Source organism: Patiria miniata, unplaced genomic scaffold (assembly GCF_015706575.1).
Source record: "Patiria miniata isolate m_02_andy unplaced genomic scaffold, ASM1570657v1 HiC_scaffold_29, whole genome shotgun sequence".
In the NCBI taxonomy this organism is placed as follows: Eukaryota; Metazoa; Echinodermata; class Asteroidea; order Valvatida; family Asterinidae; genus Patiria; species Patiria miniata.
The window spans coordinates 17,300,260-17,320,948 of NW_024037068.1; the positions used below are offsets into that span (position 1 = coordinate 17,300,260).

At 43.7% G+C, this 20,689-nt stretch overlaps 1 pseudogene; it reads right to left on the reverse strand.

The window, feature by feature from the left end:
• Positions 1-15,753: 15,753 nt before the first annotated feature.
• LOC119736186 lies at positions 15,754-19,490 on the reverse strand (annotated as a pseudogene).
• Between the last annotated feature and the right edge of the window lie 1,199 nt (positions 19,491-20,689).

Below are 20,689 nucleotides of genomic sequence, written 5' to 3' on the forward strand. Positions count from 1 at the left end.
GGCTTTGGAAAACGTTGAAGTTTTGGGAACATTGTGTAAAAAGCCAAAAAGTTTTGTTTCTCACTGGATACTGAATGTAATGAGTTGAACTCTTCAGGGAATTCAATTCTGGCCTCTAGGCACCTCGTGTAAACTTTGATGCAATTTTTGTCAAGTTGGATTTTTGGGTCAAAAACTGACTTTTTCGATGATGCCGGCTATGGAAAACGTTGAAGTTTTGGGAACATTTTGTAAAAAGCCAAAAAGTTTTGTTTCTCACTGGATACTGAATGTAAGCAGTTGAACTCTTCAGGGAAGTCAATTCTGGCCTCTAGGCACCTCGTGTAAACTTTTGAGCAATTTTTGTCGATCTGGATTTTTGGGTCAAAAACTGACTTTTTCGATGATGCTGGCTATGGAAAACGTTGAAGTTTTGGGAAATTTTGTAAAAAGCCAAAAAGTTTTGTTTCTCACTGGATACTGAATGTAATGAGTTGAACTCTTCAGGGAAGTCAATTCTGGCCTCTAGGCACCTCGTATGAACTTTTGAGCACTCTTTGTCGAGTTGGATTTTTGGGTCAAAAACTGACTTTTTCGATGATGCTGGCTATGGAAAAAGTTGAAGTTTTGGGGCATTTTGTAAAAAGCCAAAAAGTTTTGTTTCTCACTGGATACTGAATGTAATGAGTTGAACTCTTCAGGGAATTCAATTCTGGCCTCTAGGCACCTCGTGTAAACTTTTGAGCAATTTTTGTCGAGTTGGATTTTTGGGTCAAAAACTGACTTTTTCGATGATGCCGGCTATGGAAAATGTTGAAGTTTTGGGAACATTTTGTAAAAAGCCAAAAAGTTTTGTTTTCACTGGATACTGAATGTAATGAGTTGAACTCTTCAGGGAAGTCAATTCTGGCCTCTAGGCACCTCGTGTAAACTTTTGAGCAATTTTTGTTGAGTTGGATTTTTGGGTCAAAAACTGACTTTTTCGATGATGCCGGCTATGGAAAACGTTGAAGTTTTGGGAACTTTTGTAAAAAGCCAAAAAGTTTTGTTTCTCACTGGATACTGAATGTAATGAGTTGAACTCTTCAGGGAATTCAATTCTGGCCTCTAGGCACCTCGTGTAAACTTTTGAGCAATTTTTGTCAAGTTGGATTTTTGGGTCAAAAACTGACTTTTTCGATGTTGCCGGCTATGGAAAACGTTGAAGTTTTGGGAACATTTTGTAAAAAGCCAAAAAGTTTTGTTTCTCACTGGATACTGAATGTAATGAGTTGAACTCTTCAGGGAAGTCAATTCTGGCCTCTAGGCACCTCGTGTAAACTTTTGAGCCATTTTTGTCGATCTGGATTTTTGGGTCAAAAACTGACTTTTTCGATGATGCCGCCTATGGAAAACGTTGAAGTTTTGGGAACATTGTGTAAAAAGCCAAAAAGTTTTGTTTCTCACTGGATACTGAATGTAATGAGTTGAACTCTTCAGGGAAGTCAATTCTGGCCTCTAGGCACCTCGTGTAAACTTTTGAGCAATTTTTGTCGAGTTGGATTTTTGGGTCAAAAACTGACTTTTTCGATGATGCCGGCTATGGAAAACGTTGAAGTTTTGGGAACATTTTGTAAAAAGCCAAAAAGTTTTGTTTCTCACTGGATACTGAATGTAATGAGTTGAACTCTTCAGGGAAGTCAATTCTGGCCTCTAGGCACCTCGTGTAAACTTTTGAGCAATTTTTGTTGAGTTGGATTTTTGGGTCAAAAACTGACTTTTTCGATGATGCCGGCTATGGAAAACGTTGAAGTTTTGGGAACATTTTGTAAAAAGCCAAAAAGTTTTGTTTCTCACTGGATACTGAATGTAATGAGTTGAACTCTTCAGGGAATTCAATTCTGGCCTCTAGGCACCTTGTGTAAACTTTTGAGCAATTTTTGTCGAGTTGGATTTTTGGGTCAAAAACTGACTTTTTTGATGATGCCGGCTATGGAAAACGTTGAAGTTTTGGGAACATTTTGTAAAAAGCCAAAAAGTTTTGTTTCTCACTGGATACTGAATGTAATGAGTTGAACTCTTCAGGGAATTCAATTCTGGCCTCTAGGCACCTCGTGTAAACTTTTGAGCAATTTTTGTCAAGTTTGATTTTTGGGTCAAAAACTGACTTTTTCGATGATGCCAGCTATGGAAAACGTTGAAGTTTTGGGAACATTTTGTAAAAAGCCAAAAAGTTTTGTTTCTCACTGGATACTGAATGTAATGAGTTGAACTCTTCAGGGAATTCAATTCTGGCCTCTAGGCACCTCGTGTAAACTTTTGAGCAATTTTTGTTGAGTTGGATTTTTGGGTCAAAAATGACTTTTTCGATGATGCCGGCTATGGAAAACGTTGAAGTTTTGGGAACATTTTGTAAAAAGCCAAAAAGTTTTGTTTCTCACTCGATACTGAATGTAATGAGTTGAACTCTTCAGGGAAGTCAATTCTGGCCTCTAGGCACCTCGTATGAACTTTTGAGCACTTTTTGTCGAGTTGGATTTTTGGGTCAAAAACTGACTTTTTCGATGATGCCGGCTATGGAAAACGTTGAAGTTTTGGGAACATTTTGTAAAAAGCCAAAAAGTTTTGTTTCTCACTGGATACTGAATGTAATGAGTTGAACTCTTCAGGGAATTCAATTCTGGCCTCTAGGCACCTCGTGTAAACTTTTAAGCAATTTTGTCAAGTTGGATTTTTGGGTAAAAACTGACTTTTTTGATGTTGCCGGCTATGGAAAACGTTGAAGTTTTGGGAACATTGTGTAAAAAGCCAAAAAGTTTTGTTTCTCACTGGATACTGAATGTAATGAGTTGAACTCTTCAGGGAAGTCAATTCTGGCCTCTAGGCACCTGGTGTAAACTTTTGAGCAATTTTTGTCGCGTTGGATTTTTGGGTCAAAAACTGACTTTTTCGATGATGCCGGCTATGGAAAAAGTTGAAGTTTTGGGGGCATTTTGTAAAAAGCCAAAAAGTTTTGTTTTCTCACTGGATACTAGCCTTGACCAAGGCGTTGCGGGCTTATCGATTCGCCGATAAAAAAAAAAATCGCCGATAACAAAATCCCTAATCAACTGGGCAAGGCATAATTGCATGCACATTATCGATGCCCGTACGCTGCTAGTGAGAAAGTAACTTGTACCATACAGCAAGGCTATGCTTGTACATGTACATGTACGTACGCACGTACATCACACACGTACTCGTACAACAGCCATGCACACACAGTACATGTACATGTACATGTACAAATACATGTACATGCATGAGCTAGTCCGCGTAACCCAACGCCTTGATGGTTTTGAGTTGACCCAGCAAAACCTATTACGGTAATGAGGTACCACCCCCGCGTATATACTGAATTCTCATTGGTCAGCCCGCGATAGGCTAACGAACACGTCGCATCCGCGAAGAAACGCTGCAATGGCGGCCCGTTGCTGTGGGTGAAAGTCGTTCAGTCCCAGTCTGTCCGAAGCAGTATGAAGGCTCCAACGAATTCTGCAGGTAATGCTGTCATTAGACGATCGTTGCCCACTCAAATGGATTCATTAACGAGCCGAAAAACTCGAATCAATGTCAAATTGTTGAAAAAGTGACGAACATTTCGCTCTCGCTAAAATGACATGGAAGACGCCATGATGACTAATGCATTATGCATGCCGCGCGACGTCACATGATTCTTGTGAAGCTTACGATTGGTCAGCTTAAAAATGAATTAATCATACTATTGCGAAGGTTGTTTCATGTGATTGGTCCAAGACGAACCTACATAATCATCACGGCATACCCGCATACCTGAAGCCCGCCCATTTTTTTCCAAAACTGGACGAAAAAGTAAAGAAAGACATTAAACCCGGAAGTTGCAGACCCAACAAGGCGGTCGTTCGACAGGCCACGCGGCGCGTATATCCCCCACACGTACGTACGTACACCCACACGCAGAACATAGTAGGCCTACATTTACTGCCTTATTCCATGATTACACCATGCGTACAGTCCGTACTCACGTGTGTGTGCTTGCTGGTTGTGTTAGTACCGAACCGTTCGTACGGACAAGGGTCGGTGGTACACGCACGGACAAGGGTCGGTGGTACACGCACGTAACCGCGTTGATTGTGGGTGCTAGGGCCCAATTATCTCCCTTCGACAAAAAGCCGAGAGACCGCATTGAACAAGGCTAACTGGATACTGAATGTAATGAGTTGAACTCTTCAGGGAATTCAATTCTGGCCTCTAGGCACCTTGTGTAAACTTGTGAGCAATTTTTGTCGAGTTGGATTTTTGGGTCAAAAACTGACTTTTTGGGTCTGAATTACATTCAGTATCCAGAGCCATTTTTGTCGATCTGGATTTTTGGGTCAAAAACTGACTTTTTCGATGATGCCGGCTATGGAAAACGTTGAAGTTTTGGGAACATTGTGTAAAAATGCAAAAAGTTTTGTTTCTCACTGGATACTGAATGTAATGAGTTGAACTCTTCAGGGAATTCAATTCTGGCCTCTAGGCACCTCGTGTAAACTTTTGAGCAATTTTTGTCGAGTTTGATTTTTGGGTCAAAAACTGACTTTTTCGATGATGCCGGCTATGGAAAACGTTGAAGTTTTGGGAACATTTTGTAAAAAGCCAAAAAGTTTTGTTTCTCACTGGATACTGAATGTAATGAGTTGAACTCTTCAGGGAAGTCAATTCTGGCCTCTAGGCACCTCGTGTAAACTTTTGAGCTCTTTTTGTCGAGTTGGATTTTTGGGTCAAAAACTGACTTTTTCGATGATGCCGGCTATGGAAAACGTTGAAGTTTTGGGAACATTTTGTAAAAAGCCAAAAAGTTTTGTTTCTCACTGGATACTGAATGTAATGAGTTGAACTCTTCAGGGAAGTCAATTCTGGCCTCTAGGCCACTCGTATGAACTTTTGAGCCATTTTTGTCGAGTTGGATTTTTGGGTCAAAAACTGACTTTTTCGATGATGCCGCCTATGGAAAACGTTGAAGTTTTGGGAACATTTTGTAAAAAGCCAAAAAGTTTTGTTTCTCACTGGATACTGAATGTAATGAGTTGAACTCTTCAGGGAAGTCAATTCTGGCCTCTAGGCACCTCGTGTAAACTTTTGAGCAATTTTTGTCAAGTTTGATTTTTGGGTCAAAAACTGACTGTTTCGATGATGCCAGCTATGGAAAACGTTGAAGTTTTGGGAACATTTTGTAAAAAGCCAAAAAGTTTTGTTTCTCACTGGATACTGAATGTAATGAGTTGAACTCTTCAGGGAATTCAATTCTGGCCTCTAGGCACCTCGTGTAAACTTTTGAGCACTTTTTGTCGAGTTGGATTTTTGGGTCAAAAACTGACTTTTTCGATGATGCCGGCTATGGAAAACGTTGAAGTTTTGGGAACATTTTGTAAAAAGCCAAAAAGTTTTGTTTCTCACTGGATACTGAATGTAATGAGTTGAACTCTTCAGGGAATTCAATTCTGGCCTCTAGGCACCTCGTGTAAACTTTTGAGCAATTTTTGTCGAGTTGGATTTTTGGGTCAAAAAGTGACTTTTTCGATGATGCCGGCTATGGAAAACGTTGAAGTTTTGGGAACATCTTGTAAAAAGCCAAAAAGTTTTGTTTCTCACTGGATACTGAATGTAATGAGTTGAACTCTTCAGGGAAGTCAATTCTGGCCTCTAGGCACCTCGTATGAACTTTTGAGCACTTTTTGTCGAGTTGGATTTTTGGGTCAAAAACTGACTTTTTCGATGATGCTGGCTATGGAAAACGTTGAAGTTTTGGGAACATTGTGTAAAAAGCCAAAAAGTTTTGTTTCTCACTGGATACTGAATGTAATGAGTTGAACTCTTCAGGGAATTCAATTCTGGCCTCTAGGCACCTCGTGTAAATTTTTGAGCAATTTTTGTCGAGTTGGATTTTTGGGTCAAAAACTGACTTTTTCGATGATGCCGGCTATGGAAAAAGTTGAAGTTTTGGGGGCATTTTGTAAAAAGCCAAAAAGTTTTGTTTCTCACTGGATACTGAATGTAATGAGTTGAACTCTTCAGGAAATTCAATTCTGGCCTCTAGGCACCTCGTGTAAACTTTTGAGCACTTTTTGTCGAGTTGGATTTTTGGGTCAAAAACTGACTTTTTCGATGATGCCGGCTATGGAAAACGTTGAAGTTTTGGGGGCATTTTGTAAAAAGCCAAAAAGTTTTTTCTCACTGGATACTGAATGTAATGAGTTGAACTCTTCAGGGAATTCAATTCTGGCCTCTAGGCACCTCGTGTAAACTTTTGAGCACTTTTTGTCAAGTTGGATTTTTGGGTCAAAAACTGACTTTTTCGATGATGCTGGCTATGGAAAAAGTTGAAGTTTTGGGGGCATTTTGTAAAAAGCCAAAAAGTTTTGTTTTCTCACTGGATACTGAATGTAATGAGTTGAACTCTTCAGGGAAGTCAATTCTGGCCTCTAGGCCACTCGTATGAACTTTTGAGCCATTTTTGTCGATCTGGATTTTTGGGTCAAAACTGACTTTTTCGATGATGCCGGCTATGGAAAACGTTGAAGTTTTGGGAACATTGTGTAAAAAGCCAAAAAGTTTTGTTGCTCACTGGATACTGAATGTAATGAGTTGAACTCTTCAGGAAAGTCAATTCTGGCCTCTAGGCACCTCGTGTAAACTTTTGAGCACTTTTTGTCGAGTTGGATTTTTGGGTCAAAAACTGACTTTTTCGATGATGCCGGCTATGGAAAACATTGAAGTTTTGGGGATATTTTATAAAAAGCCAAAAAGTTTTGTTTCTCACCGGATACTGAATGTAATGAGTTGAACTCTTCAGGGAATTCAATTCTCGCCTCTAGGCACCTCATGTAAACTTGTGGGCAATTTTTGTCGAGTTGGATTTTTGGGTCAAAAACTGACTTTTTCGATGATGCCGGCTATGGAAAACGTTGAAGTTTTGGGAACATTTTGTAAAAAGCCAAAAAGTTTTGTTTCTCACTGGATACTGAATATATTGAGTTGAACTCTTCAGGGAATTCAATTCTCGCCTCTAGGCACTTTTTGGGTCAAAAATTGACTTTTTGGATGATGCCGGCTATGGAAAAAGTTGAAGTTTTGGGGCATTTTGTAAAAAGCCAAAAAGTTTTGTTTTCTCACTGGATACTGAATGTAATGAGTTGAACTCTTCAGGGAAGTCAATTCTGGCCTCTAGGCACCTCGTGTAAACTTTTGAGCAATTTTTTTCAAGTTGGATTTTTGGGTCAAAAACTGACTTTTTCGATGATGCCGGCTATGAAAAAAGTTGAAGTTTTGGGGGCATTTTGTAAAAAGCCAAAAAGTTTTGTTTTCTCACTGGATACTGAATGTAATGAGTTGAACTCTTCAGGGAAGTCAATTCTGGCCTCTAGGCCACTTGTATGAACTTTTGAGCCATTTTTGTCGATCTGGATTTTTGGGTCAAAAACTGACTTTTTCGATGATGCCGCCTATGGAAAACGTTGAAGTTTTGGGAACATTGTGTAAAAAGCCAAAAAGTTTTGTTTCTCACTGGATACTGAATGTAATGAGTTGAACTCTTCAGGGAATTCAATTCTGGCCTCTAGGCACCTCGTGTAAATTTTTGAGCAATTTTTGTCGAGTTGGATTTTTGGGTCAAAAACTGACTTTTTCGATGATGCCGGCTATGGAAAACGTTGAAGTTTTGGGAACATTTTGTAAAAAGCCAAAAAGTTTTGTTTCTCACTGGATACTGAATGTAATGAGTTGAACTCTTCAGGGAAGTCAATTCTGGCCTCTAGGCACCCTGTGTAAACTTTTGAGCACTTTTTGTCGAGTTTGATTTTTGGGTCAAAAACTGACTTTTTCGATGATGCTGGCTATGGAAAACGTTGAAGTTTTGGGAACATTTTGTAAAAAGCCAAAAAGTTTTGTTTCTCACTGGATACTGAATGTAATGAGTTGAACTCTTCAGGGAAGTCAATTCTGGCCTCTAGGCACCTCATGTAAACTTGTGGGCAATTTTTGTCGAGTTGGATTTTTGGGTCAAAAACTGACTTTTTCGATGATGCCGGCTATGGAAAACGTTGAAGTTTTGGGAACATTTTGTAAAAAGCCAAAAAGTTTTGTTTCTCACTGGATACTGAATATATTGAGTTGAACTCTTCAGGGAATTCAATTCTCGCCTCTAGGCACTTTTTGGGTCAAAAATTGACTTTTTCGATGATGCCGGCTATGGAAAAAGTTGAAATTTTGGGGCATTTTGTAAAAAGCCAAAAAGTTTTGTTTTCTCACTGGATACTGAATGTAATGAGTTGAACTCTTCAGGGAAGTCAATTCTGGCCTCTAGGCACCTCGTGTAAACTTTTGAGCAATTTTTGTCAAGTTGGATTTTTGGGTCAAAAACTGACTTTTTCGATGATGCCGGCTATGGAAAAAGTTGAAGTTTTGGGGGCATTTTGTAAAAAGCCAAAAAGTTTTGTTTTCTCACTGGATACTGAATGTAATGAGTTGAACTCTTCAGGGAAGTCAATTCTGGCCTCTAGGCCACTCGTATGAACTTTTGAGCCATTTTTGTCGATCTGGATTTTTGGGTCAAAAACTGACTTTTTCGATGATGCCGCCTATGGAAAACGTTGAAGTTTTGGGAACATTTTGTAAAAAGCCAAAAAGTTTTGTTTCTCACTGGATACTGAATGTAATGAGTTGAACTCTTCAGGGAAGTCAATTCTGGCCTCTAGGCACCTCGTATGAACTTTTGAGCACTTTTTGTCCAGTTGGATTTTTGGGTCAAAAACTGACTTTTTCGATGATGCCGGCTATGGAAAACGTTGAAGTTTTGGGAACATTTTGTAAAAAGCCAAAAAGTTTTGTTTCTCACTGGATACTGAATGTAATGAGTTGAACTCTTCAGGGAATTCAATTCTGGCCTCTAGGCACCTCGTGTAAACTTTTAAGCAATTTTTGTCAAGTTGGATTTTGGGTAAAAAAGTGACTTTTTTGATGTTGTCGGCTACGGAAAACGTTGAAGTTTTGGGAACATTGTGTAAAAAGCCAAAAAGTTTTGTTTCTCACTGGATACTGAATGTAATGAGTTGAACTCTTCAGGGAAGTCAATTCTGGCCTCTAGGCACCTGGTGTAAACTTTTGAGCAATTTTTGTCGCGTTGGATTTTTTGGTCAAAAACTGACTTTTTCGATGATGCCGGCTATGGAAAAAGTTGAAGTTTTGGGGGCATTTTGTAAAAAGCCAAAAAGTTTTGTTTTCTCACTGGATACTAGCCTTGACCAAGGCGTTGCGGGCTTATCGATTCGCCGATAAAAAAAAAATCGCTGATAACAAAATCCCTAATCAACTTGGCAAGGCATAATTGCGTGCACATTATCGATGCCCGTACGCTGCTAGTGAGAAAGTAACTTGTACCATACAGCAAGGCTATGCTTGTACATGTACATGTACGTACGCACGTACATCACACACGTACTCGTACAACAGCCATGCACACACAGTACATGTACAAGTACATGTACAAGTACATGTACATGCATGAGCTAGTCCGCGTAACCCAACGCCTTGATGGTTTTGAGTTGACCCAGCAAAACCTATTACGGTAATGAGGTACCACCCCCGCGTATATACTGAATTCCCATTGGTCAGCCCGCGATAGGCTAACGAACACGTCGCATCCGCGAAGAAACGCTGCAATGGCGGCCCGTTGCTGTGGGTGAAAGTCGTTCAGTCCCAGTCTGTCCGAAGCAGTATTGAAGGCTCCAACGAATTCTGCAGGTAATGCTGTCATTAGACGATCGTTGCCCACTCAAATGGATTCATTACACGAGCCGAAAAACTCGAATCAATGTCAAATTGTTGAAAAAGTGACGAACATTTCGCTCTCGCTAAAATGACATGGAAGACGCCATGATGACTAATGCATTATGCATGCCGCGCGACGTCACATGATTCTTGTGAAGCTTACGATTGGTCAGCTTAAAAATGAATTAATCATACTATTGCGAAGGTTGTTTCATGTGATTGGTCCAAGACGAACCTACATAATCATCACGGCATACCCGCATACCTGAAGCCCGCCCATTTTTTTCCAAAACTGGACGAAAAAGTAAAGAAAGACATTAAACCCGGAAGTTGCAGACCCAACAAGGCGGTCGTTCGACAGGCCACGCGGCGCGTATATCCCCCACACGTACGTACGTACACCCACACGCAGAACATAGTAGGCCTACATTTACTGCCTTATTCCATGATTACACCATGCGTACAGTCCGTACTCACGTGTGTGTGCTTGCTGGTTGTGTTAGTACCGAACCGTTCGTACGGACAAGGGTCGGTGGTACACGCACGGACAAGGGTCGGTGGTACACGCACGTAACCGCGTTGATTGTGGGTGCTAGGGCCCAATTATCTCCCTTCGACAAAAAGCCGAGAGACCGCATTGAACAAGGCTAACTGGATACTGAATGTAATGAGTTGAACTCTTCAGGGAATTCAATTCTGGCCTCTAGGCACCTTGTGTAAACTTGTGAGCAATTTTTGTCGAGTTGGATTTTTGGGTCAAAAACTGACTTTTTGGGTCTGAATTACATTCAGTATCCAGAGCCATTTTTGTCGATCTGGATTTTTGGGTCAAAAACTGACTTTTTCGATGATGCCGGCTATGGAAAACGTTGAAGTTTTGGGAACATTGTGTAAAAATGCAAAAAGTTTTGTTTCTCACTGGATACTGAATGTAATGAGTTGAACTCTTCAGGGAATTCAATTCTGGCCTCTAGGCACCTCGTGTAAACTTTTGAGCAATTTTTGTCGAGTTTGATTTTTGGGTCAAAAAGTGACTTTTTCGATGATGCCGGCTATGGAAAACGTTGAAGTTTTGGGAACATTTTGTAAAAAGCCAAAAAGTTTTGTTTCTCACTGGATACTGAATATAATGAGTTGAACTCTTCAGGGAAGTCAATTCTGGCCTCTAGGCACCTCGTGTAAACTTTTGAGCTCTTTTTGTCGAGTTGGATTTTTGGGTCAAAAACTGACTTTTTCGATGATGCCGGCTATGGAAAACGTTGAAGTTTTGGGAACATTTTGTAAAAAGCCAAAAAGTTTTGTTTCTCACTGGATACTGAATGTAATGAGTTGAACTCTTCAGGGAAGTCAATTCTGGCCTCTAGGCCACTCGTATGAACTTTTGAGCCATTTTTGTCGAGTTGGATTTTTGGGTCAAAAACTGACTTTTTCGATGATGCCGCCTATGGAAAACGTTGAAGTTTTGGGAACATTTTGTAAAAAGCCAAAAAGTTTTGTTTCTCACTGGATACTGAATGTAATGAGTTGAACTCTTCAGGGAAGTCAATTCTGGCCTCTAGGCACCTCGTGTAAACTTTCGAGCAATTTTTGTCAAGTTTGATTTTTGGGTCAAAAACTGACTGTTTCGATGATGCCAGCTATGGAAAACGTTGAAGTTTTGGGAACATTTTGTAAAAATGCAAAAAGTTTTGTTTCTCACTGGATACTGAATGTAATGAGTTGAACTCTTCAGGGAATTCAATTCTGGCCTCTAGGCACCTCGTGTAAACTTTTGAGCAATTTTTGTCGAGTTTGATTTTTGGGTCAAAAAGTGACTTTTTCGATGATGCCGGCTATGGAAAACGTTGAAGTTTTGGGAACATTTTGTAAAAAGCCAAAAAGTTTTGTTTCTCACTGGATACTGAATATAATGAGTTGAACTCTTCAGGGAAGTCAATTCTGGCCTCTAGGCACCTCGTGTAAACTTTTGAGCTCTTTTTGTCGAGTTGGATTTTTGGGTCAAAAACTGACTTTTTCGATGATGCCGGCTATGGAAAACGTTGAAGTTTTGGGAACATTTTGTAAAAAGCCAAAAAGTTTTGTTTCTCACTGGATACTGAATGTAATGAGTTGAACTCTTCAGGGAAGTCAATTCTGGCCTCTAGGCCACTCGTATGAACTTTTGAGCCATTTTTGTCGAGTTGGATTTTTGGGTCAAAAACTGACTTTTTCGATGATGCCGCCTATGGAAAACGTTGAAGTTTTGGGAACATTTTGTAAAAAGCCAAAAAGTTTTGTTTCTCACTGGATACTGAATGTAATGAGTTGAACTCTTCAGGGAAGTCAATTCTGGCCTCTAGGCACCTCGTGTAAACTTTTGAGCAATTTTTGTCAAGTTTGATTTTTGGGTCAAAAACTGACTGTTTCGATGATGCCAGCTATGGAAAACGTTGAAGTTTTGGGAACATTTTGTAAAAAGCCAAAAAGTTTTGTTTCTCACTGGATACTGAATGTAATGAGTTGAACTCTTCAGGGAAGTCAATTCTGGCCTCTAGGCACCTCGTGTAAACTTTTGAGCAATTTTTGTCGAGTTGGATTTTTGGGTCAAAAACTGACTTTTTCGATGATGCCGGCTATGGAAAACGTTGAAGTTTTGGGAACATTTTGTAAAAAGCCAAAAAGTTTGTTTCTCACTGGATACTGAATGTAATGAGTTGAACTCTTCAGGGAATTCAATTCTGGCCTCTAGGCACCTCGTGTAAACTTTTGAGCAATTTTTGTCGAGTTGGATTTTTGGGTCAAAAAGTGACTTTTTCGATGATGCCGGCTATGGAAAACGTTGAAGTTTTGGGAACATTTTGTAAAAAGCCAAAAAGTTTTGTTTCTCACTGGATACTGAATGTAATGAGTTGAACTCTTCAGGGAAGTCAATTCTGGCCTCTAGGCACCTCGTGTAAACTTTTGAGCAATTTTTGTCGCGTTGGATTTTTGGGTCAAAAACTGACTTTTTCGATGATGCCGGCTATGGAAAAAGTTGAAGTTTTCGGGGCATTTTGTAAAAAGCCAAAAAGTTTTGTTTTCTCACTGGATACTGAATGTAATGAGTTGAACTCTTCAGGGAAGTCAATTTTGGCCTCTAGGCCACTCGTATGAACTTTTGAGCCATTTTTGTCGATCTGGATTTTTGGGTCAAAAACTGACTTTTTCGATGATGCCGGCTATGGAAAACGTTGAAGTTTTGGGAACATTGGCCCTAGAGAGGACGAGAGAGAGCACACGGACATGGATATATGTGGTCAGCTTCGGCTAACCTTCGCCGAGCGTTTATTGCTCTTGATGATACAGTCCCATGTATCTTACATGTATTAACCAATACAATATTACCGTGTTTGCATTGTCTACTATTACACTGTATGTTGAGGCCCCGCAATGCAATAATTTGGTAATCAAATAACGATGACAATGAGTGTTGTAAACCACCAAACCATGCAATTAAGCATAAAGTTACAAGTATACTAAGCGCGGCAAGTTACACCAAATAAATTACACTGAGTCTTAATACAATGGTTATCAAGCTACAATAAACCACATATATGAACAACACTTACAGTTATATAAAATATATAGCAAAAGTGAACGGTGGCAATGAAAACTTTAGGATCAAGGGTTATAATCAAGATATAGAGTAATCAGAATATTAGGTGATTAGCTAGAATTAAGATTCTGGTGATTGGTTTTATACAAAATTAGTCGTTCTGATTTTCTAACCCCCCTAGTTCCACCTTGGGCGTGTCCCCGCCCCCCTCATTTCTGCCCCCTCCCCCGTCCTTCCAAAATACAGAAGGAGGCCAAGGGGAAGAATCCCCAAGTTGGGGAGAGGCAAGTTGTATTTAGAATGCAGGGATTGGCGGCCACAGGCCCAGAGAGGCCATCCCGGCGCACTAGTGAGTTTGCCTTTTATGTGGTCAGAGCTGAGATATGGGTCCCCGAGAGCAGGCCAAGCCCACGAGTAATGTGGGGGTCCCAGAGCAGCAGTATACGTGTACTGTGAGAACTGGGAGGGGTCTACTTAGCGGCATGCTTGAGATGTTGGGAGTACAAATGCCCCCTGGCGAGAAACAGATTGCAAAGCAATATCTGCATAAAAATATGCCTGGCATTAAAGCCTGCAGAAAAACTGTCGACCAGGAGGACTTCAGACAGTCCACAAGAAAACATGGCTGAACAAAATCCAGCCTCCACGAGGGAGGTGTGTACATGTCGGGATTACCAAATCCCACCTCACGTCACCTGAGGTATAAATTATGCCCAACAGACCCAGCCCAGAAGAAATGCGACAACTGACGCCCAGTCTGGACCTGTCTACATCTACCCCATCCCCTTCTTACTTGTCAATGACATTCATGTAAGATGTGCTCCAGCTCTAACTCTAGCCTCAAAGGGGTTACCTCCAACGTTCAGTGGCTACTCCCAAACATGGGGCTAACTAAAATTGTGTAAGCCCAGTACTAACTGGTTAAATGGTGGAGGGAGGGAAGGGTTTTATTTTGTCGTGTGTGAAGCTCGGCGAAAGAAAGCGGAAAAGGGAGAAAAACGCGCGAAACATTGCCAGCCTGCCTAGTTCCCCATCAGGGATTGGTTGAAAGTATGCTGGCTGCAGCAAACGGACCAATCAGATATCCCATACGATTCCTTGCCTACAAGAAGGCTGTTAGAATGTCCACTCACGCCCCCCTGTGCCAAAGGGGTTCTCCGGAGACGAGCACCGGAAAACCGTATTGGCCCTAGAGAGGACGAGAGAGAGCACACGGACATGGATATATGTGGTCAGCTTCGGCTAACCTTCGCCGAGCGTTTATTGCTCTTGATGATACAGTCCCATGTATCTTACATGTATTAACCAATACAATATTACCGTGTTTGCATTGTCTACTATTACACTGTATGTTGAGGCCCCGCAATGCAATAATTTGGTAATCAAATAACGATGACAATGAGTGTTGTAAACCACCAAACCATGCAATTAAGCATAAAGTTACAGGTATACTAAGCGCGGCAAGTTACACCAAATAAATTACACTGAGTCTTAATACAATGGTTATCAAGCTACAATAAACCACATATATGAACAACACTTACAGTTATATAAAATATATAGCAAAAGTGAACGGTGGCAATGAAAACTTTAGGATCAAGGGTTATAATCAAGATATAGAGTAATCAGAATATTAGGTGATTAGCTAGAATTAAGATTCTGGTGATTGGTTTTATACAAAATTAGTCGTTCTGATTTTCTAACCCCCCTAGTTCCACCTTGGGCGTGTCCCCGCCCCCCTCATTTCTGCCAAACAAGTTACGAATACAGGAACTTGCCAAACCCCCCCCCCCCCCCCCCCCCCGAGCAGTGAACCAATGTGCATAGCATGTTGACACCTAATATTTATTTGAATGGCTGGTTTTAGGACCACACCGAGGTGTTAACTGACCGGTGAGCTATAGATAACAACTTACGACGAGGGAGGATGGAGAAGGGCTGATGGGTGTGATGTAAAGAAGGCCAGGGCTGCCGAAATATTTTTGCAGAATTGTTGGCTTCCCAGGGAGGACAGATGGAGGCCGTCCCGCCAGTAGAGAGACTGCTGGCTAGAGTTGATATTACAGGAGTGCACGATCCCGTGGGCATTTCCCAAGTTTTTACACACCCTATGAGCATACTTATTCAGAGCGTTGACATTTCTCTTGCCAACACCCGGGCGCTCTTCTCCATAGTAGAACAGACGCAGGAGAATGTCCGACCAAACTATGCGTGTGTGAGGCAGCATGTGTCTTAACCCTTGTAAGCCCTCCTCCAACCTGCCTCGGATCTCTTTAACAGGAATTGAAAATAAATCGTTGGTCCCCAGGTGGATCACAATGGTGGTAGGAACCGGGGAGTGTTGGAGTTGTGCTCGGATAGAGGGGACCATCGATGATATTTTGGCACCCCGCACGCCCCGCCAAGTGAGCAGCCCCAATGATGGCTCGTTTAAGGCGTGTTCGCCGGCGCGGAAGACAATGCTGTCACCAACCACCCAGGTGCGTGTTGTACCTATGGAGTTAAGCAAAAACAAAAGCAGAACCGGGGATGCAAATGACATGTTACAGCTGGGGCAGCCCTGTGTGGGAGGGAGGGAGGACTTTGTCAGGCCGGATGTACAAATTACGGCTTGGGATTTCCAGCGGCCTAATAATTGGATCTGCGGGACCGGGGTTCCATTCAGAGCGGCGGAAGTGGCCGCCCAATGCGGAAGCTGTGGGGGCTAAAGCCCTGAGGGGGAAGGCCTAGGGCCACTAAGGATTTACGCAGCATTTGGCTGAACTGGTAGGTTGTTAGGGGTGTACCGTCTACATGAACAAAAAATGGGCCTGAAAGGTGGGGCGCAAGAGGAGGTAACTTGAAACCATGTTCACGGGGCAAGTGGGGGAGTGGTGATCCCTATGAAAACGCAGTTCAACAGAATCGCCCCGTTGATCAGTTTTGGAAAACCTGAGCCTGACCACCAGTACAGAGTGATCATTGCTTTCAAACCAGACGTCATGAAAGTTGAGGGTTCGGTCATGCCCGGCGGATTTGCTAGCAGTTGTTAGTTCCCCAACTCGGAAAAAACCGAAAAAGGCCAGTGAAAATGCGGCACAGAAAAGTGCAGCCTCAAGATCCGATGAGGTGATTGCACGCAGAATGTTGCATATTTTTTCGAGGAGTTCTGCCGTGATGGGGCGCCTAGTGTCGCAGCGGCGGCCCTGGCGGCGGCAACCCTCCCTCATTTTTCGAACGATGAAGCTGTCGGTGGGGTCGGGCCATCCGTTAATTTTATGTACATAAGCGGCCGCGGCTGTATACGTACCGATTGTGGAAGGGGCGAGGCCTTCTAGTGAGAGATGGGCAATAAAGGCTGCAATGTGGCCACATGGAGCTGGCCAGAGGGGTGGGAGGCCAGCATGATGCCGGAATTGGATGAACTGTTCCACGCCCTTCCTATATGTTCCCCAAGTACTACTCGCAAAGGATGCCCCCAGGAGTCGGAGGGCTTCCGTGTTTATAGCCTCCATAGAAATGGTGGGACTTCCAGCCCGTCTTTGGCTGCTGAGGGAGCGACCTCTCGAAATCGATTCATCTGTGAACGGGAGAGCGCGTCAGCGATGTTATTATGTATTCCCGAAATGTGTCTGGCCTTGAAGCTAACGTTGTCATGGAGGCACTGGAGGACAAAGAATCGGACCAGTTTCATGATCTTCCCACATTTTGATGACTGTTTGTTAATTATTGAAACCACTTCCTCATTGTCTGACCTGATAATTATTTTCTTCCCGGCAAGGGATTTCCCCCATAGTGTGAGAGCCACAACTACTGGGAAGAATTCTAGCCAAGCGATGGATGGGTTGTCATCCTTGACAGATTGAGGCCAAATCCCGGTAAACCATTGGCCCAGAAAGTACCCCCCAAATCCTATGCCCCCACTAGCGTCTGTGAAAAGTTGAAGATCTTCGTCTAGTGCCCAGTACTGGTCAGGAATTATTGTCCTCCCGTTAAAGCTACGCAGGAACACCTGCCACATGTTCAGGTCTTCCTTCGCGCCCTTTGAAAGCCTAATTAGGTGCCAAGGTTGCTTTACGTTTTTTGTGTCGTCGATCAGTCTCCTGAGGAAGGCTCGTCCAGGAGAGACGGCACGGCACACAAAGGATAGGGATCCAATGAGTGATTGGAGATTTCTGAGGGTTATTTTGGAGGGACGGATTGCCTCCTGAATCTTTTTGGTGATGTTGATAAGTTTCTCTGTGGGGATTGACACAGTTTGCGATATGGAATTAATTTCCACCCCAGGAATGTCAGTTGTGTGGAGGGAAGGACCGTTTTTTCGTTTGCTAGTGGCACCCCTAGTTCCCCACAAACTTGAATGAAGCAGTCCAACATGCTCTGGCATGAGAGGGGGCCACCTAAAGTTGCCCCCCCGACCATCAGGAAGTCGTCCACATAATGGCATATGTGTCCAGAACCTGATCGTCTATTCACGACCCACTCAATGAAAGAGGAAAACTTCTCAAAATATGCTGGAGCGCATGCTGCTCCCATCGGGAGTGTTTTGTCAACATAGATTCTGTCCCGCATTTTAATGCCCAATAAGCAAAAATCATCAGGATGGATTGGCAGAAGACGGAAGGCTGACTTAATATCGGCTTTGGCCATCAGGGCCCCCCTCCCCGAGCTTACCACTAAGCTAACTGCGTCATCAAAGGTGGTGTATTGTACTGAACATAATTGTTTGTCAATGCCGTCATTGACAGAGTCAGATTCGGGATAGGAGAGGTGGTGTATCAGCCTAAAGCTGCCAGGGTCTGTTTTGGGAACCAGACCTATGGGGGAAATTCTAAGGTTTTGAATTGGACTCGTTTCGAATGGGCCCGCCATGCGCCCCAGCTGGACCTCCTTATGTAATTTATCGAGTGCTATTTCAGGGTTTTTCCTAACGGAGGATAAATTCTTAGAGTCCCTAGCTATGCGGATGCCGTTGTAACCCAATTTGAACCCAGTTGTGAACCCAGAGCGTAGCGTATTTGCTACCTTTGTGTTGGGGTAATTATCTAGCCATGGTAGGAGACATTCTATAATCACTGGTGAATGCGCGAGGCAACATACGCAGTTGGGAGAGCTAGTACAAGGCTGATGAGGGGAAAGATGTGGGCTGAGCCCCCTAGGGACGAGTGGTATTTTTCTTGTTGGCAGGGGTTTTGCAAGCAGACGACCCATGTCCGGTTGAGAAGCAAGCGGAGCATTTGTGGGGGAATGGGCACTGTACCCTTGAGCAGCCCGGGGTCCGATTGAATGCAAAGCAGATGTTACTGGTGCGGGGGGATTGACGGGATGGCCAGCGAAAAGAATTGTAAGCTCGTTTGGGTGCGACGAGTGGGGGCCCCCCTTGCCCGCCTGCGCCTACGTACGAAGGCCCTGGGGCAGCAATGTAGAGCGCCCACAGCTCCCCATCAATGATGGACCATGCCCTAGATGGGTGAAATTGCTGGCGCATGCGAAACTGCCGGTCGTATTCCAACCAACCGCGGCCAGTGAAGCGTGCAGCCGCCATGCGAACCACGTGCATGTATTTAAGTAACTCCTGCAACCGCGCGGGGTGCGCACTGAGGAACACAGATGCAAAAACTAGGAATGCATCGGTCCATGCCAAAATGGAATTTATCTGCGGTTTTTTCTTTGCGTCAGTCACACGTAATTGGCCTGACTTATCCAATGTGAATGTGAGGTTGGGAGGTTGTGGGTTAGGTCCGTGGCGGTCCAAGAGAGTGTCGAGTTCTAGGAACTCGCTTTTTACAATTTTTTTCCTTGACCCCAGGTGATACCGTGTTCCCTAGGGGTTCACATATGGATAATAGGGGCCCCCCTCCCCACTCAGGGTTAATGGCAGTGGTGGTTGGGATGGTCTGGTTGGACAGAAAAGGAGCAGGTTGAGAACCCATCATGCTCAAAAGGGTTGTGAGCTTGGGGTAGCACAAACAGTAGCCATGTTGGCCATATCGGCACTGTACTCACCCGAGGTGGATGGGTTTTGGTACCCCCTGGCTGGCTGTCCAAGTTGGCCGGATGAGGTGGAAGACCCGGATATGGGTGTAGTCGAAGAATGTGCCACTGGAACGCCTTGAAAACCAGTGAAGTATGATGGGGCCATGCCACTGACGTAGGCCTGCTGGTAGAGGGATGCATGGCACTGGATGGGGCAGCACTCGGTGTGGGGATGGCCACTGGCGACGATGTAACCACGCCGGCAGGTGGGCTGGTGTATATGGGCGAAGGCCGTGCGAAAGCCGGCGGGGCGCCAGCAACGAACGCCGGCATCGCGGCAGTGGTGTAGGTCGCGGCCCCCAGCTGCAAATTGCCGGCGTGTGCGGCCGGTTCTTGGGCGGCTGGCCGTTGAAAGGAGCTGGAAGCCCCGCTCGAGTTCCCTGCCAGTGGTGGTGGTTGCTGGCTGGCCGGAATCTGGGGGTGGACCGGGCGACCGGCGGCGTTTACGGCCGTCGCGGTCACGCTGGTGGCTGCAGCGTGAGTGCGTGTGACCTCAGGTGGTATGACCTCCGCTCCCGACGACAGAGGGCGCTGTTCCTCGGGACCGTAGCCTGCAGCATCGCTGTTGGCGACCGATGGCGGGTTTAGCAAGGTCTGCATTGCTCTGGCTTGTGCTCGAGTTTGGCGAGGATGATGGCCTAGAGGACGTTTTTCCCGCTGTCCGCCGTCCCTTGGGTTCTTGCGCTTGCGGCCTCTGTTACCCGGCATAATGCGGGGTTCTTGGGCGATTCGAAGAAGTCGAAAATTGTCGAAAGGTACGGAGGATTTTATTTTGTCGTGTGTGAAGCTCGGCGAAAGAAAGCGGAAAAGGGAGAAAAACGCGCGAAACATTGCCAGCCTGCCTAGTTCCCCATCAGGGATTGGTTGAAAGTATGCTGGCTGCAGCAAACGGACCAATCAGATATCCCATACGATTCCTTGCCTACAAGAAGGCTGTTAGAATGTCCACTCACGCCCCCCTGTGCCAAAGGGGTTCTCCGGAGACGAGCACCGGAAAACCGTATTGTGTAAAAATGCAAAAAGTTTTGTTTCTCACTGGATACTGAATGTAATGAGTTGAACTCTTCAGGGAATTCATTTCTGGCCTCTAGGCACCTCGTGTAAACTTTTGAGCAATTTTTGTCAAGTTGGATTTTTGGGTCAAAAACTGACTTTTTCGATGATGACGGCTATGGAAAAAGTTGAAGTTTTGGGGGCATTTTGTAAAAAGCCAAAAAGTTTTGTTTTCTCACTGGATACTGAATGTAATGAGTTGAACTCTTCAGGGAAGTCAATTCTGGCCTCTAGGCCACTCGTATGAACTTTTGAGCCATT